Here is a 27178-nt window from a genome sequence, read left to right on the forward strand (position 1 = left end):
GGTAGTTTTCTTAGTAAAGGAGCCTTGGAGGCTTATAAATTCTTAGAAGATCAATCTAAGAGAAACAACAATTGGGGAGGTAACGATGTCCCCCACTCCACTCCTTTTTCTTTTGAGGTTAAACCTGATCCCGAGCTTAGAACTCTTATTGATGCCCTCACTAAGAAGGTAAATGCCATCTCTGTTCAACAACAACCCATTACAGTCATGAACACAAACTCTACTCGTTGTAATGTCTGTTTTAGTCTTGAGCATTCTGACTTCTATTGTGCTCTTGTCTATGAACAACCACCACTACAGCCAGAAAATGTCTGTGCTTTTAATAACAACCCTAACACACAATGGAGGCAAAACACTAATTATAATCCACAACAACAAGCTACACCTCTAGGTTTCAATAATCAAAACGTTAGGCCCATTACAAACTTCAACCAGTTTATTTCGCATCAAGGACATGGAAACTTAGGTGACCAGAATATAGGTTTAGTGCCCATGACCTAAAACTATCAACATCAACACATGACCACGCAACAAGCCTTAGTTCCAGTCACTCCTCCTATGGCCACTCAACCCGTTAAACCATCTACAGACGAAGTAGTAGTAACCTTACTGCAAAATCAAAATCAAATTATTCAACAAACATGTCAAATGATGCAGTCTTTGTGCCAAAAGGTTATTGACATGTCTCCTATCCAAAATAATAACCAAACAGGCGTGATTCCAGGTCAAGCAATGCCTAATTTTACATCAACAAACACTGCCTTCGAAGTGAACAATATTTACTGTAATGGTGATATAAACCAAGGGGACCTACATGTAGTCACTACCCTTCGTTCAGGTAGAGTAGTTGATAACAAAGTGACTATGCTTATAGATCGCCCACAAATGGAAGTTGAAAATAAAACCATACTGAATACTGTCATAGAAATTGAAGACCCTACAACCGTAGAAGTTCCAGTCCAACCATAACCAAAAGGTACAACTTACTAAATACCACCATAGAAATTGATGATCCTACACCTGTAGAGGTTCCAATATGGACACCTAGATGGAAAATGGCAAAAGATAAAGTAAAGACTAATAATACTTTTGACCCTTATGCTAAATATAGAGATAAACCACCGTATCCCGAAAGACTAGTTGTGTCTAAAAAGGAAGAGAATTTTGATGAGATTAGGGAAGTGTTTAAAAATTTGACTATAAACCCACCTTTTCTAGATGCTATAAAAAGTCTATCTGGCCACGCTAAGTTTCTAAAAAAGTTGTGCACCAAGAAGAGGAAAACCAACATACCCAAGGAAACCTTGTTAACTGAACAATATCCCTTTTTATCTGAACATAACAAAATTATTAAGTACAAGGACCCTGGTCGTCCTACTATACAATGCACCTTGGGAGATTACTTCATAACAACTGCTCTATTAGACCTGGGGGCAAGTGTTAACTTACTCCCTTTTTATTTATATAAATAACTAGGTTTAAGAAAACTTCAACCAACTAAATTGACTTTGCAGTTAGCCGATCGTTCTATTAAGTACCCCAATGGCGTAGTTGAAAAAAATCTCATTAAAGTTCAAGACTTTTACTATCCAGCCAACTTCGTTATTCTGGACATAGAAATTGCTCATGATTCCATTCCCATCATCTTAGGGTATCATTTCTTGGCAACCGCCAATGCCCAAATTAATTGTCGGGATGGCTCAATGACTCTTTCTTTTGGAAATCTTTCTGTGGAAGTTAACATGTTTAGATGAAAGTAGGGACAACTAGGTTTGCCTGTAGAAGGAGAAGTGAAGTCCATTGAGAGTTTTTTATATCACATTAGTGCTTCCAACGATCTCATCCCCACACTAGTAGATACCTCTCTTATGGAAAAAGACAAAGATCACAATTTTGACTCCTTGAACATAACTGAAATAGAAGAGATAAATGAATTCCTTAAAGATAGAGATGAATACCATAATTATGTGGATGCGAACAACCTAGATGAAGAATTCGACGAGTTTCTAAGAGCCTGTGACGATCCACCCTCTCAAGAACTCCCTAAAGAGCCACCTGATACATTCATTTTCAGATGTGTGATAATACCAACCCAGGCCACCAATAAATTTTGTGCTAAACCCACGCTCTCATTTTTTTCATTCCTTCCGTCTAAAACTTATCCATATCCCACATATTTTCCACAACCATCTATTTTCTCACGATCATTCACTTGGACACCCTTTCGTTCAAATAAGAAGAAGAGAGTACACGCTCGATTAGGTTCTAGGTCCATAAGATCTCGCTCTCATTCCGCTAAGCCACATCGTAGGAAGTTTTGGTGTTTGATTCTATTTGGGGGTGCATTCCGTGTTAATTATTTATGGAAAGACCCACAACTTTTTAGATTGTTGATATATGATAAGAGCATTGTACATATATATATTAGATAAAGTCTCAAGTATCTGACTTTAAAAGGCCCAAGTTTTTGTACAATACCACCTTTCTGGAGTATAGGCCACAAAAATTTTCAAACTTAAAAAAAAGTTTTTAAATTTTGTTTAGGGGTGGCATATTTTGGTAATTCATTTTAAATCTTTATGGCACCCTTTGCCTGTCATGTTTACTCTAGTAAAGTCCATGTTAGTTAGTACATAATAGTTTAATTGTGTTTCATGCTATCATATCATCTTTATAATATTTCTATTACAGGTACTGCCAGTTTTTGCCACGTTTCTATGGTAAATTTTTTCCTTATCTCTTTACACTTTGAGGACAAAGCGTTTGATTGTTTGGGGGTAGGATAAAAATATTTGGAAAAATTAGGCACTTTTAGGATGTAAATTACGCACTTTTCTTTATAAAATGTTAAAAATCGTAAAAATTAGTTAGTTACATAATTTAATTGTGCCATTGAATTATTTCATGAACCCCCTTCTCCCAAATTGTTTAGGGGTGGTATATTTAATTTTAGCACATTGTACGTTAACGTATTAAAATTGCATGTATAAATATCGAAATATAGAATCCATAGGCCTTGTTGATTTTATTGGGATTCATAATGTAATTAGGTACCTTAATTTTGTGAAATTCACTATTTCACAGAATTTCGGAAGCTAATCCGATAGGAGCCACGATAGGCGCATGCTTGATTTGTGAACGTATGATATTATTTTATTTTTGTTAGAATCCGTTTATGTCCCAAGCGCTATTTATTATTTCATGTTATCCCCATAACGGGTGGAACTCATATAGGAGTTGTGTCTATTTTTCTTTATCTATATTAGTATGTTCTAAATTTGTTTTGTAGGTGCTATAAAAATTTCACGCGTTTCTATGGTATTTTATATCATTCTTATTTCTATACTTTGAGGACAAAACATGTTTTTGTTTGGGGGTGACATAGAAACACACGTAATTTAAGGCACATATTAGAATATATATATATATATATATAATATGCACTTCCTTTCTAGTAAAAAATTAAAAAAAAATATAAATAAAAATGCACTTAGGAATATTGGTATTGTTTCTTTTTCTGTGATGATAGTAGTCTAGAAGTTTCATGTTAGCTCTTAAATTAGAATAGTTTTTAGAAACTTAGGTTAAATGTAGGTAATAGTCATTGCATCTTTCCATAAATATATTGCATGAGCATCTATGTTTGTATTAACAGTAAGTTTCTAAAATCTAGGCTAATATTCTTATTCTACAAAACCTGTGAGAATATAGCCTAAAAGCTTTATATATGAGTGAAATATTTGAGTAATGACACAAGGGGGAAGTAAATTCCGAATAGAGAAATCACACGTCTACTTACTTGATCACTACACCATATCCTAAGCGAGAATTTAGGCCCTTTTTGGATCGATATAGAAAGAAATTCAAACCTATATGAAATTATTTTCCGCTAGTCACCCTTCTGAGCCTTTCTTAAGCCTTTTCATAAACCATAAATCCTTTACCCTTTTATAAAAACAAAATAAAAAGAAAATCAGCCTACCCATTTTTTAATGAGTCTGAGAAATAGGATGAAATGGAATAAAGAAAAGAGAAAGACTTGTGGAAAATTAAGAATTTGTTATAAGAAAAGAAAAGAAAGTTTCCATCCAAAAGAAAAGAAAAGAAAAGAATAAATAAATAAATATAATATAAGTTAGAACTCCAAAAACAGAATCAAATGAGTCAAAAGCCAAAGAAAAAGAAAAAAATGGCTAAGGAGGGAAACAAAGTGTAGAAGCAAGTTAAGAACAAGGTTTTTTCTTGTTACATAATATGAAGACCCTATTTTCTCAGACTTGTCCTTTTGAATATCCATTTCCTTTCTTCTTAAACCATCACTTAATCCCCACAACACCTAATAAAGACCTCTAGCTCAATTAGGAATAGGTTGGTGTGATAGTAAGTGGCAGATGTGTTTGATCAACCACGTCTCCCTTGTACATCATTGAGATTGTGAGGAAAAGTGTGCCCACTGCACACTGGAGTGAGCGAAACTTCAGTGGAAAAATCAAAATATTTTTGTCTTTACATATTTGTGAGGACCTACTTAAGGACGCTATTCCAAAGTTTCAGAAACGGATCTGTTATTGCATTTCATAGCATATTTCATTATATATATATATTTATACGTAGATGATTGATTATTATGCACGCATTAGCTTATTAGGTTTCGAATTGATTATTCTTTATTCATTGCTAGTGAGATGTATAGATATCTGAGAATAAATAAAGAAACATTAATTTTATTTCTTAAGTCGTTGTAGTATAAATGAAGTTTGTGAGTACCTTATCTAGAAAACTCTCACGAGGCTATAACTCGTCCAGTAGGTAATTCTTAGTGGTTTAAGGCCTTATTGTGTATATACGCATTCAATCGCGCTTTCAAATAAACGGAGTAGTTAGGAATACATTTTTGGTCACTTATTTTAATTTCACATATTTGCTTGAAGACAAGCAAAATGCTATTTGGGGGTGTTTTTATAAGAGCCCAAAACTGTAGTTTCAACCCCTTAATAGTATTATATTTAGGCCAATTATGTTTATAATAAATAAGAGTTAGTAATGTTTACGTGTTTTTGTGTATTTCAGATCCTGAAATCAATTATGTGAAGAAATACGTCACTTTTGCAAGAGATTGGAGTCAAATTGCTTGCTAGAGAAATTATATGATTAAATCCCAAGTTTCAAGGAGAAAAAACCATTTTAAAGCCTAGTCAAAGCTGAAAAATCAAAGTCAACGCGGGTAGAAAAAGAGTAGAAAAGTCAATATAACTTCCGCAGGCCGTATCTTTGGACTCAGACCTTAGAATGTAGCCTATTTTAGGTCAAAACGACCGGCTTGGAAAGAGCTTTCTAATGGTCTAAGTCTTAACCCAATCATAGTAGTAAAAGTGGACGAAAATGGTGTTGCAGTAAATTTCTATAGAAAAACCCTTTTTGGACTTAAGTAATTAGGTTTTGGGCTTGATTTAGTGGCCCAAAACACAGCTTCAAAGCCCATGCACGAAATTGTAAACCTAACCCTCTCCTATATAAAGAGGGTTAAGACTAAACAAAACTTCCCACTACACCATATCTGTTGAAAAAAGACGTGACAGATGCATCGTTTTTCCAAAAAAAAAGACACTTTTGGGTGTGGTATGGTGACCCGTTTTTTTTCTACAATACTTGGCAAGTGTCATTTTTAATTTTTTAATTTTTTTTTAAAAAGGGCCGAATCAGGGCCAAAAAAAGCCCCTAGCCCAAAATCTACTAAATCATGGCCAAAAGAAGCCCACCGAGTACAGGGTAATTGGATCCATTCTTTCCTGACCTAAAATTCTCTTTAGAAGCACATCCCATATCCAAATATACCTTCCATAAAAGAAATAAAGAAACTTCACAAAGTAAATAATGGGTCCATGCTCCCACAACACTTAACAAGCCCAAAAGCTGACAATAGTTCCAAAAAATAGTGTTTCAGAATATTAAGTTCTTCTGAACCTTCAAAAAGTATTTTTGGGCGTGGCTTCTTATCTACAGTAAGCACACAACACCAACCCCACTCATTCATAGTTCCATCAAGCTCTTGCACCATGTAATTGTGAATAATAGTCTGTTATGTTGGATCCTGGGTAAAGAAGAAGTATAAGTGCCAGCGTAGGAAAAATATTCATACACCAAATAGGAAATCAACATAATTATTTTATGTCCAAAGGGTAGCAAATTAAATATCCAGAAGACAAAATCAAGATAAGTTGACTACATTATTGATCAGGGGAGACTTTGGTGTCCAATATTTCCTGATAAAGAGCCTGTAGATTATTTTTTTCAAACATGGTTTGGGCGAATGTAAATATTTAAATAAACATGGAGCCTTACTCCTTAGCCAGCATTCCACTTGACCTCTGCTGTTTATTTATTTTTTTGTCAACTATGTCACTTCTAATTAAGATATTCTACAGGTTAAGGACTGTCTTAGTACTTCGGCACTTAAGTACACCTACCAAACAGAAGATAGAGCATGGTTGAACATTCGATGAACCTATTTCAACAAAAAGAGAGTTGTGCCAAAAAGGGCTGCCCAAGACGAAATGGTTGCAGTCTTTGAGTTTGGAACTACGCCTCAAGTGCTAGACACCACCATACGTGCCTTATTTCCTAGACCCAAGGTCTCACGTACCAAAGACAAGAAAGAAGAAGAATCAGAGGCTATTTTCATTGATGACTTCACGTTTGACAGCAGTGATACTGCAGGGTTCGAAGTGTACATTGCCAGACCAGAAAAAGGCTTAGTTTCTTTACTGATTAATAAATTTTTTATATTCTTTACTGATTTACTCCTGACTGCAAATCAGAATTCATGGTCCTTGAGAGCATGACCTAGGAAAGACAACGACTACCAATCCTAAGGCATTCTATCACTCTCCAGTGAGGCAATCATCAGGAGACCACAACACCAATTCTAACTTGATTCACAGCCATTCAACATATATTAGAACTCCGATGCACAGTTAACGTAAAGAGCTAAAATCAGGTTTCTAGTAGACAATGGTTCTTTGGAATGTCAAATTTACTGCTCCTCCAGCCCAAAAACTCCATTTATGCCGACAAAAAAACTTACATTTTTTCTTATGTGCATAATACATACACAGGAAGCAGAAACATATAATAATTATAACTGTGTTTAGCTCTTCAGACTTACCTAAGGCAACAACATTAGAAGACCGTACAGTTCTTTCAACTTCAACAACCATATATATCTTCCAGGTTCAAGAAGCTGCAAGACCTACAAACTTATCAACAAGGAAATCAGAGGAAAAAGAAAAATCTGATGTACACGAGACAAAAAGTATCTCATAAATTTTTTAACAATATATACCTCACCTAAAAGTACAACTACCTACTACAACTCGATTGTCGTTATGATTGTTTTTGCTTGGTAGTATGGAGTACTTACCTCTTTGTCCTAAATACACAAACACTGCTTTGGATATTCACAAAGTTCCACCCAGCACAACATAACTTAAATTAGCATATCTTTCCTACGACAATATACTCATCTCCACCATCCCGCTCTCTTTTTTTTCTGCCCAACACGTGGAGAGATGGATTTGGACCTCTCCATTAACTTTGTTGTCTTTAATTCTTTGGTTTAGCTTTAATACCCCCCACCCCCACCACAACCTGCCCACCCACCCACGTCCCGCTCCCCCAAATATATCCTGAATTGACATCCCTACCAAACGTAAAACTACACAATGAGTTAAGGGATGAATTTTGGGGCAGATTATCCTCCTAACATGGATCTTATGTCCACAAACAATCAGCTCATTTCAAGATACATATATAATATCGGTCAGGCTAGGTTGACACCCCTACCAAAAAGTGCACTTTGGCTGATTTTTAGTAGTGATGACCCCCTACTCTGTTGATCACGTCCAGAAAAAATCAGCTCATTTCAGTATCTCTAGCCTTGTCGAATGTGGTTTACAAAACTGAAATAATATATACCTTTACAAAAAATTGCAAATGTAAACACAACTTTTGGAGATTACACAAAATGAAATGAGCTGTGCACCTGCAGTCTAAGGTAAGAAAAGATTGGAGTCTCGAGCAAGCAGATCAACTTGTCCAGCTGGACCAAGAACTTAACATTAATATCTTCCTCCACCAGTGACTAAATCACAGAACTTGCGTGCTGGTAAACCTGTCAAGAAAGACAAGTACGCCACTTACGTAAAACTTCACAAGGAGTTTAATTGCCTGCCTGATGCACATGACAAGTTACCCACCTGAGTTAATAAGCAAAGACTTATTGTTGCTGTTGGTGAATGGCACATATGTCAAATCCATGGCATATTTTTATTAGAAACAACACAAATTTTTATTACTTTCTTAGAAACATCAACTTTAAACCATACCTATTCAAGGTTTGATGTCTTAGCTATTTTCGAGACCCGTACTTTTCTTGCAGCATTCTGTTATTATTTTTCCATTCATTAGGTCTTTTTCTGGTCTTGATATTGCAGTATATCATGGATGAAAGTGCTTCAATGGAAAATTCTAAGATGCAAAAAGTATATAAATGACAGAGTAGCAGCGAGATTGGTGATAAAATTAGCAATTTACCTGATAATATTATTCATTACCATTCTCTCTTGTCTTCTTACAAAATATGTTGTTGGTACTAGTGTGTTATTGACTAGATGGACGTACCTTTGGACTGGAATCCACAATCTTGACTTTTGTGAATAGCTGTCATATGCCAAATCAACAGACATCACATATGTCAAAAATTGTAATAAAGTCGCTCCCTGGCATCGCTGTGGATGTTCTCAGATAATATTATAGAACCTGAACCATGATGGACACAAAATCCAAGTCAGCTTCTCCCTCAAGAATTGTGGAGAGTTCCAAGTACACACGCTCAGCATCCAAAAGAACACATAGCCGATGGATTATCAAAGCACCACGCCTGAAAAAAAATTAAAGACTTACATTAGAAATAGAAACATTTTTAAACTCATAAAGGGAAGCAACGTTATCCAAAATGATTGGTAAATATAAAAGGAAATTTACTCACTTCTCGAGAAGCGAGTGATCAACCCAGAATTTATGCACTAGGAAAACAACAAGTTGGCGGAATTGAGGTGCATCCCTCGCTATGCATGTATGCACATCAAGCACTAGGAGAACTACCTGTGAATGATAATCTCATTTTAATTTACTCCTTAATTCATTAGGGAAGTAAGCCTTAAAGGCGCAAATAACACATAAAAATTCAAACACAAAAAAAGAACCTTATCAATAATAATAAGATGAAAGACATGAAACCTATAAAACAAATAAAATTTTTCAGACATGAGTCTATATATCTGAGTTCTGATAGCATTATCATCAATTCAATTATCGATGCTAGAATCTTGAGTCAAAGACATACACACTCATATATTCCCGACATAAATGATAGGGTTATATACTAAAAGCATTACTTTTGTATTAACTCTAATTATTTATATTTTGAATGAGAATCATATGGGCAAATGTTATACATATTATATATGCTATTAGTTATATGCATGTGTCTAATACTTTATGTTATAGATGATATGGTGTGAACACACAGAAGATCATATCGTCATTACCTTATAAAGTATAAGTAGTCGTTCACAACCTAGATGGATTTGGACAAACCATTAGTACGGTTGTAGTATAATCTGGTATTAGTCTATCTTGACTATAGGATTACACTAGTATACTTTGTGTGTATTGAACAGACCAAGTGAGGTCGTTTCTCCTTATACTGATTATATAAGAGAACAAACGCCTCTGTTATTATGGATGCTTGTCCTCCTAATCCGGATATAATAACGGGCACTTACATGCATTGTACATTGCTTTAAATCATCAATGAGTGAGATTCATTTGTGAATCAACAAACTCGATGGATTGGGTAATGACATTGTATGTAAGGTGTCTTGATGATTATAAAAGGAATCCGGTGTCCTCAAGAAGTCGGGTTGATGATGTCCCCTTGAGGAGCTCAAAAAGATTGTCATGCAAACCCTGCAGGTGGATTTATTCCGACATGACAATGAGGTTGAGTTGTACTACTCAAGGACATAAGAAGTTGATTAATGTAGTTGTCAGTAACTTGACTTAATTAATGGACATTCGATATCTTAAACATGGGGAGATCAACGAGCATATAATATGGAGCCCATAAACGTTGACATGTAATTTGGGATTAGGGTGGTAGTGCAACAATGGCCTTTAGTGGAATAAGCCATTTGTTGACGGACTTGGGCCGTGTGTTCGAGGTGAACATGGGAAGCCCAAGCCCGTCAGGAGGCCTAACCCTAATTTCTCCTCATGGTCCCTGTTGTAGCCTATAAATTTTTCTCTGGCTGAAATTCACTATTTACTGGTTCTGAAAAAGAGGCAAGAAAAGTAGATCTGAATTCGTTTTTGATCTTGAGATAAAGAAGGGGATTGGTAGATCATTGCCCATACAATGTCCAATATATTCTAAAGGAATACAACAGAAGATCAAGAGGTTGATTGTTGATTTCGGATTTGATAAAGCTTGGATTCTCAGAGTTATCTAAACCGGATCTAAAAGTTATGTTCTCTATCTAAATCGTGAGAACCCATTAATTCCACTGCGCGTGGTTCTCGCAGTTTGTAGAAGTAGTCATTCTGAAATAACGGTTCCTTCAATAAAAAGGTTCCTTCTTCGTTTCCATATTGAATAGAAAGGGCATGGAAAGACAAAAAAAAAAATCATTTCTCTGGAAGATAAGCAATGTCATTTCATATTATAACACTATCTACTGGTTTTAGAATCTAAAGAACTTGCAATTTCAACCCAAGAATACCTGGATAGGTTTTTTATAAACAAATAATATCCCTACACCATCTTTACAAGCAATCACAATCCCTTAGCACAAATTGATTGCTACAATCTTACTTTTACAAAGAAGAAAACTGCATAGGACCTCCATAACTCCCCGCAAGTTATATATCAGGCCAACTTACAAAGTCCAGAGATTAAACTGAATTTTCTTCTCTAACGAAGAAGGAGGTCATGCTATCCATTTCTTAAAATAGTCATACCAAACTTAAACTAGATATATCAATATCCCTTGGAACAGCGCAATTGGCCATAGGCCAGATATGCTTCGATGTTGTTCATTCTTGCAGTTCTAACACATGAATGGAACAGATTGATTGCACCTAGGCGCAAACGAAAAGAATCAACGGTAGGCACAAAATGTATAAACTCAAGTAACCTGAAGAATTAAAGAAAATAATTACTACAATAACTACCTAATCTTCGTGAATCTCCATAATTAGTAAAACTTTAAAGCCTCGGCAAATAAAGTTCAAAGAAAAGGACAAAAAGTGTTTTCAACTTATAAACATCTTACCATAACTGTCTGTGTTAAATACACAATTTAAGTCGAAGTTATAACAAAATCATAGAAAAAAAAAGTCAGTCAATCGTGTATCTTATCTTATGACACACCATATGATACATACAGTATGGTAAAGGTATCTATTAATCATCAAAATCTCTTCTCCTTTTCCCCTTTTTAAAGGTCCCATGGACCTCTTGTGAAGTTTTGATAGAATATAAACCATTCAGAAGGAACTACTACAATTACAGAAGTTTATACTTCTTGACAGTATTTGGAACTCTAAAGAGCTTTTTACATCTTTTTCTTTCTCTTAAGAGACGCATGATCCAATATTGTTCCTTTAATCTATGGGTTTCCACTTTCCACTTGTTACAAGAATTCGATACGGTTAAGAATCCTTAAAAGTAGTATGTAAAAAAATTAGCCCAATTATAGTATCTTATTTTCAAGATAAACGGACATCACACAAAACTTTAATTCTACAGAAAAGTAACTAAAGAAATCACATGGTACAAAAATTAAACATTACAAAAAACACAATATTTACAAGTAACGCATTGGCATTTCTATTCACGGTGGGTAAATAGCACTCAAGGACCATTAATAAAATTAAGTATAACAGTAAGGGTGCTTACCTCGTCAGATGGATCTGATAGTGCTTTAAGAAGAGTGTCAAATATGTCATTCAAGATAGATAAGACCTAATCCAAGAGAACATACATATATAAAAAAAACTACCATGTAAGGCTGTCCAGACGAAAACTAAAAAATCATGCATCCAACCAATGTAGTATGTAAAAATCTAACAAAGATATATGATGCAATAGACCACAAAATATTGCAGAATTTGCGACATCTCTCGCATTTTCACATATTGATATCAAATATATTGTGATGATTTTCTTGCTCTAGAAATCTCAGTAGCATCCCTTAATCCGTATTTCCCTTTGGAAATTTTATCTGCCAACACAACCATCAATAACTTGGCGATATATGCCAAGATTTTATAAGTCTGTAATTTGATTGATGACAGGATTTTGAACTATAGTTGTTATTCAAGGGTGATAGAGACTTTAGAAAAATACAAGAGGTGAGCAAGAATAGAGGTCTGGCTTGGGAAGGTGAAGCACCAAGAAGTGTAAACTGGAATTCTGGGAAAAATTAATCTGATCTTCAGTGAGAAAAAGTCATGGAATTAAGGTCGGGTGAAAACAATTGGAAAAGTCCCAAACCAACTCTTAGCCAAGCGGATCCCAACATTTGTAGAGTCAATTAGGTATTTTTGCTGCTCGTTAAACCACTACTTGTTCACCTCCCCCACACCCCCCTTCTACCCTCTCTTTTTACCGCTCAAAGAAAGAATGTCACCTCAATTGGAGGGAAAACATGACTTCCATAAAAAGCACATTGAAATAACGATGGACCATATCAAATGAATATAACAGCCTATCAATTTTACGAGGGAAATCTACAAATTCATCGCAAAGACTATGAATGTGGGATATAAAGAAGAAAACACTTACATAACGGTCAATGAGCTGTGGAAAAGAGAAATACAATTTGGGCCTTTAGGGGCATACTGCATTTTAAAGTAATAAAGTTGGGACTTCTTCAAGGCTATTCTAGAACATTAATTATAAAATTATTAATTGCAGTTGAAATTCCCACATATGAAATGAACCTGCCCTTTTCGAGAAAAATGAACATATTTTAAGAGAATATCCTCACAAGAAAATTTAAGTGCATATATAACATGTTAGTTGTTGAGTAGACCAACCTCCACCATCTGTTCCTAATGCGACCAAACATAATCTAGAAGCTACAAGTGCTGCTGGGCCTGAGGAGGATCCACAATTATAACGTTCCAGAGCATGTGGATTTCTCGTTGTTCTGTTATACAGTTAGGTTTCAAAAATGTTAGCACACCGAAAAACAACAGCTCCAACAAAATGAGCATTCAATGCTATTGATAAAGGTAAAAACTAGTGTTTACTCATACTTAACTAATTACACTTAACCATAAGTAAACACTATAGTAATTGCATTCTATATTATCAAAGTTATCTACTCTCTTGAATCATACAATAAATGGAGTAGATAATTTGTTCCACTCCTAGTCCTTTAAACGTAAGTTTCCGCTAGTTTAATCGCTACTAACAAAATAGAATGAGAGTAATAAATTGAATTATACTAATATGGAAATTGAATTTAAATAAGATGTTTAACTTATACTATGATAATAGAATATTGAAATGTGAATATAGAGAATGGATTAGGGAGATTTGAATCCACTTGATGTATTCCTAATATGCAAGTGTCGATTATTGCAGTTCTAATCAATTAAGATTAAGTGTTGATCCCTAATTACTCATGGCAATCTTTGCCAACTAATAATTAGCATGTGAGGAAGTCCAACCCATTCTCATGGCGAATCAACTATCCTTCTAGAGTGAAACTCTTAACAAGCAATAATTCTAACTAATCTATCAAGTCTTCATCAAGCTTCATCAAACCCCTATAATGGAGATTTAGCTAGATGTCATTAGATGATCATAAACAGATATATAAGAAGGAGACATAATGAATAACAATAATGAACTTTTATTAATCTAATCAATACTGAAGAACAATAATTAACTAAGGTTTAAACTAATAACTGAGTCTAAATCCTAACTATCTAGCTCTAATTAATTATATCTATCTAAGTCTAAGTATATCTAGAGTTATGCCTTAGTCCTCTTTATAAAAGAGAGGCTAGGTCTACATTTTCGTGCATGGGCTTTGGAGCCATGTTTTGGGCCTTTGAATCAAGCCCAAAACCTAATTACATAAGTCCAAAAAGGGTTTCTCTATTAGAAATTACTAGAACAGCCTTTTCGTCTACTTCTGCTTCTCTGATTGGGTCAAAGTCTAAATAGTTAGAAAGCTCTTTCAGAGCCAGTCGTTTTGACATAATAGGCCTAATTCCGAGGTCTGAGCCCAAAGATACGGCCTGTGGAAGATTTGTTGACTTTTATGCTCTATTTCTGCCCACGTTGACTTTGACTTTTCAGCTTTGACCGAGCTTTAAAAAGGCTTTTTCTTATTGAATCTTGGCCTTTAATCATAGAACTTCTTAGAAACCAACCTTTGCTCCTTTATCTCACAAAAGTGACATGTTTCTTCACATATTTGACTCCAATGTCTGAAATACATAAACGCGCATAAGTAGTACTAACTCATATTTATTATACACATAATTGGTCTAAATGTAATGATATTAATGGGTTAAAACTACAATTTTGGGCTCTTATTAAACCACCCCCAAACAGCATTTTGCTTGTCCTCAAGCAAATATGAGAAATTAATATAAGTGACCAAAAATGGAGTTCTAACTAATTTCTTTTCGCCGAGTGCGATTGCATTGACCATATGCAACAAGGCCTTAAACCACTAGGAATTCCCTAGTGGACGAGTTATAGTCTCGTGAGAGTTTTCTAGAGAAGGTACTCATAAACTTCATCTATACTACAATGACTAAGAAATAAAAATATTGTTTCCTACTTTATTCTCAGATATCTATACATCTCACTAGTAATGAATACAGAATAATCAAGTCGAAATCTAAGCTAATACGTGCATAATAATCTATCATCTATGAATAAACATATATACGAACTATGCTATGAAATGCAATAACAAGTCCGTTTCTGAAACTTTGGAATAGTGTTCTTAAGTAGGTCCTCACATATATGTCAAGACAAAAACCCACTCTGATTTTTCCACTCAAGTTTCGCTTACTCCAGTGTGTAGTGGGTGCACTTTACCTTACAATCTCAATGACACACAAGGAAGCTGAAGTCGATCTAACACATCTGCCACTTACTATTATACTAACCTATTCCTAATTGAGCTAGAGGTCTTTATTAGGTGTTGCGGAGATTAGGTGATGGTTTAAGAATGAAGGAAATGGATATTCAAAAAGAACCAGTCTGAGATAATATAGTCTTCATATTATGTAACTAGAGAAAACCTTGTTCTTTACTTGCTTCTACACTTTGTTTCCATCTTTAGTCATTTTTTTTCTTTTGGCTTTTGACTCATTTGTTTCTATTTTTGGGGTTCTAACTTTTTATTTTATTTTTATTTTCTTTTCTTTGGATGGAAACTTCTTTTTCTTATTTGAAGCAACTAACAAATTCTTGGTTTCACAGGTCTTTCTTTTTCCTATTCTTCATTTCATCTCTATTCTTAGACTCATTCAAAAAAGGGTAAAGGATTTGTGGTTTATGAAAGGCTAAAGAAAGACTCAGAGGGGTGACTAGCGAAAAATAACTTCATATAGGTTTGAATTTCTGGCTATATCGATCCAAAACGGGCCTAAATTCTCGCTTAGGATATGGTATAGTTATCAAGCAAGTGGACGTGTGATTTCTCTATTTGAAATTTACTTCTCCCTTGTGTCATTTCTAAAATATTTCACTCATATAAGGCTTTACTCTATATTCTCACAGGATTTGTAGAATAAGTACTGTAGCCTAGATTTCAGAAACTTACTACGAAACAATCATATATACTCATGCAATATATTTATAGAAAGATGCAATGATTATTACCTACATATTAACCTAAATTTCTAAAAACTATTCTAATATAAGAACTAATGTGAAATATCTAGACTATTATCATCATAGAGAAAGAAACAATACCAATATTCCTAAGTGTATATCATAAACTTTTTATTTATATTTATAATTTTGTTATTTTTTTACTATAAAACAAGTGCATATTATACATATATTATCTTAATAGGTTCCTTAAATTACACGTGTTTCTATGCCACCCCCAAATAAGAACATGCTTTGTCCTCAAAGTATTAAAATAATAAGGTTAGGAAATACCATGGAAATGCGTGAAAATTGAAGAATACCTGCAAAACAAATTTAAAACATACTAATATAGGTAAAGAAAAACAGACGCAACTTTATACAAGTTTCACCCGTTATGGGGTTAACAAGAAGTAAACTGCTTGGAACATAAGCATACACTAACAAAAATAAAACATATTTACCTCATATCCCACACTTACTCGTTGTCCTCCTCCTCAATAAAGAATTGAGGTTCTTTGGCATCCTGCCACGCTATGTGATAAATATAAAATGAATAGTCTACCTACGAAATGAACTATGAATTCTTTGCGTAAGTAAACTAAACTATTTTGATGCTATCTTGTTTATCAAAGAATTCTACTCTCAATCCTATGAGATATAGTGGAGTAGATAAGTTCGTTCCACTCCTAGTGCTCTAGCACGGATGTTTTCTAATCTAACTAGTCGTTTTTAAGTCTATGAGAGTTTTACGAAGGGAATTATACTACGATGCAACTACCCACAAGATGCAACTAGTCGGTTATCAGAATACTAAGGGAATGCTACGTTGATTCTATGATAAGGAGTTAGAGGGGATTGATTCCACCATAACTCAACTTAATCCACTAACGACGAATAAATCGTCAGAATCGAATGAAGCTGCCCAGCGGAGAACAATTGGTTATTCCTAATCCCTAATTATACATGGCATTTCTACCAATTCATAACTAGCATGTGAACAATTAAACCCATTCTCATGGTGAACTAATCATTTCTAGAGTGGAATAGAAAATACGGCGATTCTACGATAATCGAATCAAGCTTTCATCAAGGTTTCACAACCCCTCTAATGGAGGTTTAGCCTTGAATCATTCCAATCATTTCCATTTATATTAAAACTAAACATAATATAAAGCATTGAAATTTATTTAATTAAACAATAATGAAATCTAATTTAATGACTAAATTGAACTAAGGACATGAATTGAAATTAGATCTAGAATTGGAATTGGCAAAATCGAAATTGATAAAGAATACTACTTTATTGATCTAATCAAATGAAGCACAAGATTCAAGGTTTAATCTAATGAAATGAATTAGATATTGAAACTATACTTAATCAAAAACAATTAAATAAAACTAGATCTAGAAGCTATTTTAATGGCTACTTTCTATTCTAAGCTAACTATTATTTTCTAACTACTGGCTACCATTAATGAAGAGCTAAGCTTTTGTTTTTTTATACATTCAGATCCAAAAACGTGCATGGGCTTGGAGCCATGTTTTGGGCCGAAGAATCGGGCCCAAACCCAATTCTTTCAAATCAAAAGGCCTCTTCAGCTGCAGTTGACTTCCACAGACTTTTCGTCCACTTCTGCTCCGCTGATTGGGTCAAGGCTTGGACCATTACAAAGCTCTTTCCGAGCCGGTCGTTTTGACATAAGGTATGCCCAATTCGGTGGTCCGAGTCCAAAGATACGGCTTTTCGAAGTTCTCACGACTTTTGCTCTCAGATCTCGCTAAAGTGGTACATTTCTCGCACATAATGGACTTTGAAGCCCTGAAATGCATAAAAACGCGTAATCGGTGTTAACTCTTACTTATTATTCACATAATTGGTCTAACAAGATGATTATTAAGGGGTTAAAACTACAGTTTTGGGCTCTTATCAAACCACCCCCAAAACATTTTGCTTGTCCTCCGAGCAAATATGAGAAATTAGAATAAGTGACCAAAAATGGAGTTCTAACTACTCGTTTACTGAGTCACGATTGCATTGACCATATGCAACAAGGCCTTAAACCACTAGGAATTCCCTAGTGGACGAGTTATAGCCTCGTGAGAGTTTTCGATGAAGGTACTCACAAACTTCATCTATACTACAACGACTAAAGAAAATAAAACTATTGTTTCCTTATTCATGCTCAACTATCTATACATCTCTCTAGCAATTACATAAGAATAACCGGTCAAAACCCTAAGTTAATATATGCATAATAATCAATCATCTACAATAAACATATATACAATGAGTAGTACTATCAAATGTTTAGCGGGGTTTGTTTTCGAGAACTTCGAATAAGCGTCCTTAAGTAGGTTCTCACAATAATAGTCAAGAAACAACACTCTGATTTTTGCACTCAAGTTTAAGCTACTCCGATTAATGCGATGGGGCACACTTTACCTTACAATCTCAATGACAACAAGGAAGCCGAGGTCGATCAAACACATCTGCCACTTACTATCACACTCACCTATTCCTAATTGAGCTAGAGGTCTTTATTAGGTATTACGGGGATTAGGAGGTGGTTTAAGAAGGAAGGAAATGGATATTCAAAAGGACAAGTCTGAGATAATAGAGTCTTCGTATTATGTAACTTAGAGAAAACCTTGTTATTTTCTTTTGCTTCTACACTTTGTTTCCATCCTTAGCCGTATTTTTTTTTTTTTTTTTCTTTTCCTTGGCTTTTGACTCCTTTTTATTCTGTTTTTTGGAGTTTTTATTTTATTTCTATTTTTCTTTTCTTTGGATGGAAACTTCTTTTCTTTATTTTTCTGAAAGCAAGTAACAATTTTTGTTTACCACGGGTTTTCTCTTCTTCTTTTCTTCACTCATTCTATTCTCGGACTTATTCTAAATTGGGTAGGTTGATTTATTCTTTTTTTTTTTTTTTTTTTTTTTTTTTTGTTTTTGTTTTGCAGGGTAAAGGAATTGTGGTGTATGGAAGGCTAAAGAAAAGGCTCGAGTGGTGACTAGCGGAAAATAATTCATAGGTTTGAATTTACGGCTATATCGATCCAAAGAAATGGCCTAAATTCTCACTTAGGATATGGTTTAGTGATCAAGCAAGTGGGCGTGTGTGATTTCTCTATCCGGATTTTTACTTCCCCTTGTGTCATTTCTCAAATGTTTCGCTCATATAAGGCTTTAGGCTATATTCTCGGAGGATTTGTAGAATAAGTACTCTAGCCTAGATTTCGAAACTTCATCGCTAACAATCATAGATACTCATGTAATATATTTATAGATAGATGCAAAGATTATTACCTACGATTAACCTAAGTTTCTAACAATTATTCGATGCAACAACTATGTGAGACTTCTAGATTGTTAAGAGCATGGAGAAAGAAAACAATACCAATATTCCTAAGTGTATAGCATAAACTTATTTATTTATATTTTTAAATTTTTGAAATTTTAACTAGAAAACAAATGCATATTATATATATCTATATCCTAACAGATGTGTTTAATTACACGTGATTCTATGCCCCCAAACAAGAAGCATGCTTTGTCCTCAAAGCATTGTAAATAAAGAGGGTAGGAAAAATACCATTGAAGCGCGAAATTCGAAAACATCCGCAAAACAATGTTAGAACGCATAATAATATAGGAAATAAAACCGACGAAACTCTATAAAGAGTTCTACCCATTATGGGGTTAACCTAATTAAATTGCTTGGGACATAAGCAGACACTAACAGAAACTAAAACTTACCTCCACTCCCGTTGTTATTCGTCATCTTCGTCATCCTCTACTTCTATAAAGAAGTGAGGTTCCTTCGCGTCCTGCCATGCTATGATAATTTGCCAGGCTTCACGCCATTTATCATCTATGGTTGCTAACCTATTAAGTGCCACTTGGTCTGATGGGGTGTAGGGTGCAACCGGTGAGGAGGTTGTATCCGCCACCCATGCCAAGTCATTGTTACGGAAAGATCGAATAATACTATTGGTGGGTCGCACCGTGTCTACCTTAATCCAATCCGTGAAACGTGTACAAAAAACAGGAAAGAAACATAGCATAATACGTGAAATTAAAACAGGCATAAGAAGGTACTTATGCCTCATGGTATAGGCTCGTGCTAAACTAGACATCAAAGTTCTGGGAAGGTCATAGAATCGGCGTCCATTGGCTAAAGCAAGGAAAACGCTGCAAGTGGCGTCATTCACAGAAGAAAAACGCCATTCCCCTAAAATGTTTAGCATAATCCAAAACATAACAGTTCCTATGTTCATGGACAGGCTACCAAGGGCAACGTTATAGTCCCCTTGGTCCTCAATACGGAAAATGCCTCCCCATAAGCCTCGTGCAAAGACTCATAAGTGTAGACATGCATATTATCGACCCAATAGCACCATGGGTCTTGTATCTCGGGGCATAGCAAGTCCAAGAACAAATGCTAGCAAGAACCCGGTAATCTCCATTGGTTCATCGTCCATGTTGATGGAGAACACTTGTTCTCCGTCCGGTCTCTCAAAGAAAATGCAGTTATTATAAAAATAAGATGCAAGTCTTTGGAGAATAAAGTTCACCGGTCTTACCATAAGAGGTTCCCACCAACATATGTGATCACCTCACAAACCAAAGCACCGTAAGTAGTGCTTTGGAACAAATCTTCAAAGACTGTTCGGTATCAATATTGGAGATGTCATCTCAAAATTACGCTTTGGAATAGCTGCGAATGATCCGGATACTACTGCCAAAAACCGGAAAATTTATGGTCCGAGAAGAAGTCGGCGCTGGCGCCATTAACTTAGAGGCGTGGCGCTTTTTTGTATTTTGATTTCCAAGAACTTAGCTGGTCGCTATTTTGACTTTGACTTGCAGCGCTTCGACCAAATTTTTCTCGACAGAATTGTAGGGCGCTGAGCGGCCAACTAGAAGCGTGGCGCCTCCGAAGTTGCGTTTTGTGAAAATGGAGACGAAACGTGGGAATCGCGGGTGTGAAGGGTGAGTGATGGAGTTTAGGTGTAGTGTGAGTTGTGAGGATAGATTGTATCAAGTTTATATAGGTATAAAGTTGCTAGAATGGATCGGAAAGTTGCCAAAACTAATTACGGCAGTTTCCGGAAATCCTAAAATTTCCAAACTTGAAAAAGGAAAAAACCCATATCCTGGATTCTAATTCAAACCCAGTATCTCTTATTTGGATTTTATGACTGAATGTACCTATTTAATCTAGATTTCATCCTACAATGATTCTCAATCACAGATATGCCTAAACTACCATATTTTCACCTTACTCCGCAGTAAATTCTAACACTAGGGTTTTTTATTAAGAATACAGCTTGAAATAATCAAACCACCCCCAAACAAGTTGGGAAGGTGGGGTCAAAACAAGCACACAAAATGAAAATAAACCCTTATATTAAAATTTCATTCGGAGTATCACTACAAGATTCACATTACTGAAATAAAAGTTACATTACAATAAAGACAACAAAAGTAAATAAAACAACAACTTATAAAACACAAATAACCGGACTATCACTCCTCATCCTCTCTAAACACCTCGCCACTGGTGGCGGAGGGCCTGAACTTCAGTGGTGGCTCCGGGCTCCGTAAGGTCCAAGCAGCAGTCGCCCTTCGGCGACGACGCCATGTCTCAGAGTTTGTGTCCTCGAGGCGAGAGTCATGTCGAGGTGGGAAGCGTGCTAGCATATCCACTCTAAACCGGGCGCTGGCTTCTATCTCACCTCCCTCCTCCCATCTCATCCTCCCTCCAGTGCGGATCTCGAAGTTGTGGTGAATGGTGGCCGTCGAGTCCGGAGGTCCGCGACAGAGAGTGTTGAGTGAACGCATGCCCCTAAGTAGCATAGTCATGCGCTCAGCATCAGACCAACACCTCTGGAAGGCATCCGTATCAAAGCAAGTGCCATCCTCCTCATCCTCCTCCGAATCATCCCGCTGTCCCCCAGCCTCCTCTTCATTCCCAGCTCCACCATCCTCTTCATCTCTATCCTCAGCCCTTGGTAAGAGTGAAATGAATAGTCTACCTACGAAATGAACTATGAATTCACAACGTAAGTAAACTATAACTTTTTCATTTAACTGGTTGAATTATCAAAGAATTCTACTCTCAATCCTATGAGATATAGTGGAGTAGATAAGTTCGTTCCACTCCTAGTGCTCTAGCATGGATGTTTTCTAATCTAACTAGTCGTTTTTAAGTCTATGAGAGTTTTACGAAGGGAATTATACTACGATGCAACTACCCACAAGATGCAACTAGTCGGTTATCGAATACTAAGGGAATGCTACGTTGATTCTATGATAAGGAGTTAGAGGGGGATTGATTCCACCTTAACTCAACTTAATCCACTAACGACGAATCGTCAGTAATCCGAATTGAATCGCCTTCGGAAACAATTGGTTATTCCTAATCTCTAATTATACATGGCATTTCTACCAATCATAACTAGCATGTGAACAATTAAACCCATTCTCATGGTGAACTAATCATTTCTAGAGTGGAATAGAAAATACGACGACTCTACGATAATCGGAATCAAGCTTTCATCAAGGCTTCACAACCCCCTCTAATGGAGGTTTAGCCTTGAATCATTCCGCAATCATTTCCATTTATATTAAAACTAAACATAATATAAAGCATTGAAATTTATTTAATTGAACAATAATGAAATCTAATTTAATGACTAAATTGAACTAAGGACATGAATTGAAATTAGATCTAGAATTGGAATTGACAAAATCGAAAATGGATAAAGAATACTACTTTATTTATCTAATCAATCAAGAACAATGATTCAGAGATTTAATCTAAAACAAGAATTTAAATGGAACTAAAACTTAATTTAATTAATAAAACTAGATCTATAATTCTATATCTTAATTTAGGTCTAACTAGCTACCATTAATGAAGAGCTAAGCTTTTGTTTTTATACATCCAGATCCAAAATTCGTGCATGGGCTTGGATCCATGGGTTGGGCGGAGAATCGGGCCAAAACCCAATTCTTTTCGAAATCAAAAGGCCTCTTCAGCTGCAGTTGACTTCCACAGACTTTTCGTCCACTTCTGCTCCTCTGATTGGGTCAAGGCTTGGACCATTACAAAGCTCTTTCCGAGCCGGTCGTTTTGACATAAGGTATGCCCAATTCCGAGGTCTGAGTCCAAAGATACGGCTTTCGGAAGTTCTGGCGACTTTTGCTCAGATTCTCGCTAAAGTGGTACATTTCTCGCACATAATGGACTTTGAAGCCCGAAATGCATAAAAACGCGTAATCGGTGTTAACTCTTACTTATTATTCACATAATTGGTCTAACAAGATGATTATTAAGGGGTTAAAACTACAGTTTTGGGCTCTTATCAAACCACCCCAAACAAATTTTTGCTTGTCCTCAAGCAAATATGAGAAATTAGAATAAGTGACCAAAAATGGAGTTCTAACTACTCTCGTTTACTGAGTCGCGATTGCATTGACCATATGCAACAAGGCCTTAAACCACTAGGAATTCCCTAGTGGACGAGTTATAGCCTCGTGAGAGTTTTTCAGTGAAGGTACTCACAAACTTCATCTATACTTCAACGACTAAGAAAATAAAACTATTGTTTCCTTATTCATGCTCAACTATCTATACATCTCTCTAGCAATTACATCGAAATAACCAGTCAAAACCCTAAGTTAATATATGCATAATAATCAATCATCTACAATACACATATATACAATGAGTAGTACTATCAAATGTTTAGCGGGTTTGTTTCTCGAACTTCGGAATAAGCGTCCCTAAGTAAGAGTTCTCACAATAATAGTCAAGAAACAACACTCGATTTTTCACTCAAGTTTCGTTACTCCGATTAATACGATGGGCACACTTTACCTTACAATCTCCATGACAACAAGGAAGCGGGGTCAATCAAACACATCTGCCACTTACTATCACACTAACCTATTCCTAATTTGAGCTAGAGGTCTTTATTAGGTGTTACGGGATTAGGAGATGGTTTAAGAAGGAAGGAAATGGATATTCAAAAGGACAAGTCCGAGATAATAGAGTCTTCAGATTATGTAACTTAGAGAAAACCTTGTTATTTTCTTTTTGCTTCTATACTTTGTTTCCATCCTTAGCCATATTTTTCTTTTTCTTTTCTTTGGCTTTTGACTCCCTTTTATTCTATTATTTTTTGGAGTTTTTATTTTATTTCTATTTTTCTTTTCTTTGGATGGAAACTTCTTTTTTTATTTTAAAACAACTAACAATTTTTTTTTTTTACACGAGGTTTTTTTTCTCTTCTTCTTTTCTTCACTCATTCTATTCTCGGACTTATTCTAAATTGGGTAGGTTGATTTATTCTTTTTTTTTTTTTTTTTTTTTTTTTTTTTTGTTTTGTACATGGTAAAGGAATTGTGGTTTATGGAAGGGCTAATGAAAGGCTCTCGAGTGGCGACTAGCGGAAAATAATTCATAGGTTTGAATTTCTGGCTATATCGATCCAAAGAGCGGCCTAAATTCTCACTTAGGATATGGTTTAGTGATCAAGCAAGTGGACGTGTGATTTCTCTATCCGGATTTTACTTCTCCCTTGTGTCATTTCTCAAATGTTTCGCTCATATAAGGCTTTAGGCTATATTCTCACAGGATTTGTAGAATAAGTAGTCTAACCTAGATTTCAGAAACTTACTGCTAACAATCATAGATACTCATGTAATATATTTATAGATAGATGCAAAGATTATTACCTACGTATTAACCTAAGTTTCTAACAATTATTCGATCTGCAAATGACTATGTGAGACTTCTAGATTGTTAAAAGCATGGAGAAAGAAACAATACCAATATTCCTAAGTGTATAGCATGACTTATTTATTTATAATTTTAAATTTTTGAAATTTTAACTAGAAAACAAATGCATATTATGTCTATCTATATCTTAACAGATGTCTTAATTACACGTGTTTCTATGCCCCCTGATAAGAGCCCAAAACTGTAGTTTTAACCCCTTAATAATCATACTGTTAGACCAATTATGTGAATAATAAGTAAGAGTTAACACTGATTACGCGTTTTTATGCATTTCAGGTTTCAAAGTCCATTATGTGCAGAAATGTACCACTTTAGCGAGATAAAGGAGCAAAAGTCAGCAGAACTTCCGAAAGCCGTATCTTTGGACTCAGACCTCGGAATTGGGCATACCTTATGTCAAAACGACCGGCTCGGAAAGAGCTTTGCAATGGTCCAAGCCTTGACCCAATCAGAGGAGCAGAAGTGGACGAAAAGTCTGTGGAAGTCAACTGCAGCTTAAGAGGCCTTTTGAATTTGAAAGAATTGGGTTTTGGGCACGATTCTCTCGCCCAAAACATGGCTCCAAGCCCATGCACGAATTTTGGATCTGGATGTATAAGAACAAAAGCTTAAGTCTTTGTTAATGGTAGATTAATTAGTAGAGAATTAGGGTTCATAGCTTAGAATAGAAAGTAGCCATTAAAATAGCTTCTAGATCTAGATTTAATTGTTTTCTTTAATTAGTTTCAAATCCCTTATTAGATTAAACCTTTGAATCTTGTTCTTCATTTGATTAGATCAATAAAGTAGTATTCTTTATCCATTTCGATTTTTGTCAATTCCAATTCTAGATCTAATTTCAATTCATGTCCTTAGTTCAATTTAGTCATTAAATTAGATTTCATTATTGTTTAATTAATTAAATTTCAATGCTTTATATTATGTTTAGTTTTAATATAAATGGAAATGATTATGAATGATTCAAGGCTAAACCTCCATTAGAGGGGGTTGTGAAGCCTTGATGAAAGCTTGAGTCCCATTATCGTAAAAGTCGCCGTATTTTCTATTCCACTCTAGAAATGATTAGTTCACCATGAGAATGGGTTTAATTGTTCACATGCTAGTTATAATTGGTAGAAATGCCATGTATAATTAGGGATTAGGAATAACCAATTGTTCTGCGAAGCGATTCAATTCAATTCGATTATTAATGACGATTCGCCGTTAGTGGATTAAGTTGAGTTATGGTGGAATCAATCCCCTCTAACTCCTTATCATAGAATCAACGTAGCATTCCCTTAGTATTACGATAACCGACTAGTTGCATCTTGTGGGTAGTTGCATCGTAGTATAATTCCCTTCAGTAAAACTCTCATAGACTTAAAAACGACTAGTTAGATTAGAAAACATCCATGCTAGGGAACTAGGAGTGGAACGAACTCTATCTACTCCCCTATATCTCAATTGGTTGAGAGTAGAATAATTCTTTGATAAACAAGATAGCATCAGTAATAAGTTTAGTTTACTTACGTTAAGAATTCGTAGTTCATTTCGTAGGTAGACTATTCATTTTACGTTTATCAAATGGCGCCGCTGCCATCTTAGTTGCACTTTATCATTGTTTTCATAATAGAATTAGTAATTTTTAAGTCCCATTTCACCCACCCACCCTTGTTTGATTCATACTGTGGTTGCCGTTTCAGTTTTGGAAAAATTCGAGATAATAACGAAGATCCAAGCGCCAAAAAGAGAGCGACCAGCGCTATCTTCATCGGAGCTCGACTTTGCCTTGGAAGCCCACGACAAAGAGAGCGACCCGCTTATCTTCTTGGAGCTCGACTTTGCCTTGAAGGCCATACCAAGATAGAAAGTCGCCAGCGCCGCTTCTCTGAAATTCCGGGATTTCCACGGTTTGATTTGAACTTCGAGTTGTCAAGTTTTTCGGTTTCTATTCTTCTCTTATATACACTGAACACGCCGTAAACAAGGCGCTATTCATAAAAGCGAAGCAAGGACGAATCGGTATTCCTTTCTTCCACACCTCGCATCTCCTGTTAGAGGTTTATACTAGTATATCAGAATTGTTTGGAGTGTTGCATGTGTAGTTAAGCTCGACTTAGTCTTGCATGAGATTAAGGTCTGGTCGTACAAAAACACCGAACGTAAATACACAACAACATCAACAATCAAGTCTATCTAGTATACCACACACTACACTTCTAGCTACTATTCCACACACACCACCTGATATAATGGGGGAAGAAAGAGAGACTCCTCTCTCGGACTTCTACAAAGCCTTGAGCGATAGCCCCAAATCTTGCATCGTTCTAGCAAACCCTAAGGGGGATTTCAGAATCCCTCCAAATATTTTTAATTTGTTACCCATTTTTCATGGTTTAGACCATGAAAAACCTTA

The 27178-nt window shown here is 35.5% G+C and overlaps 1 long non-coding RNA gene across 13 annotated transcripts; it reads right to left on the reverse strand.

Moving 5' to 3' along the window:
• Positions 1-5822: 5822 nt before the first annotated feature.
• On the reverse strand, positions 5823-13075 carry LOC147516091 (uncharacterized). 13 transcript variants are annotated; one of them, XR_015210931.1, is made up of 8 exons: positions 12020-12880; positions 9047-9162; positions 8680-8938; positions 8385-8441; positions 8256-8284; positions 8042-8170; positions 7166-7249; positions 5823-6091 (listed from the first exon to the last, which is right to left on the reverse strand). It is a non-coding gene; the product is annotated as an uncharacterized LOC147516091 (long non-coding RNA). The 13 variants fall into 13 exon arrangements; XR_015210932.1 differs by having other exon boundaries at positions 8042-8441; positions 8680-8718; positions 8818-8938; positions 12020-12884; XR_015210926.1 differs by having other exon boundaries at positions 8385-8938; positions 12020-12883.
• Between the last annotated feature and the right edge of the window lie 14103 nt (positions 13076-27178).

This window comes from Coptis chinensis, chromosome 2 (assembly GCF_015680905.1).
Source record: "Coptis chinensis isolate HL-2020 chromosome 2, ASM1568090v1, whole genome shotgun sequence".
Taxonomy (NCBI): Eukaryota; Viridiplantae; Streptophyta; class Magnoliopsida; order Ranunculales; family Ranunculaceae; genus Coptis; species Coptis chinensis.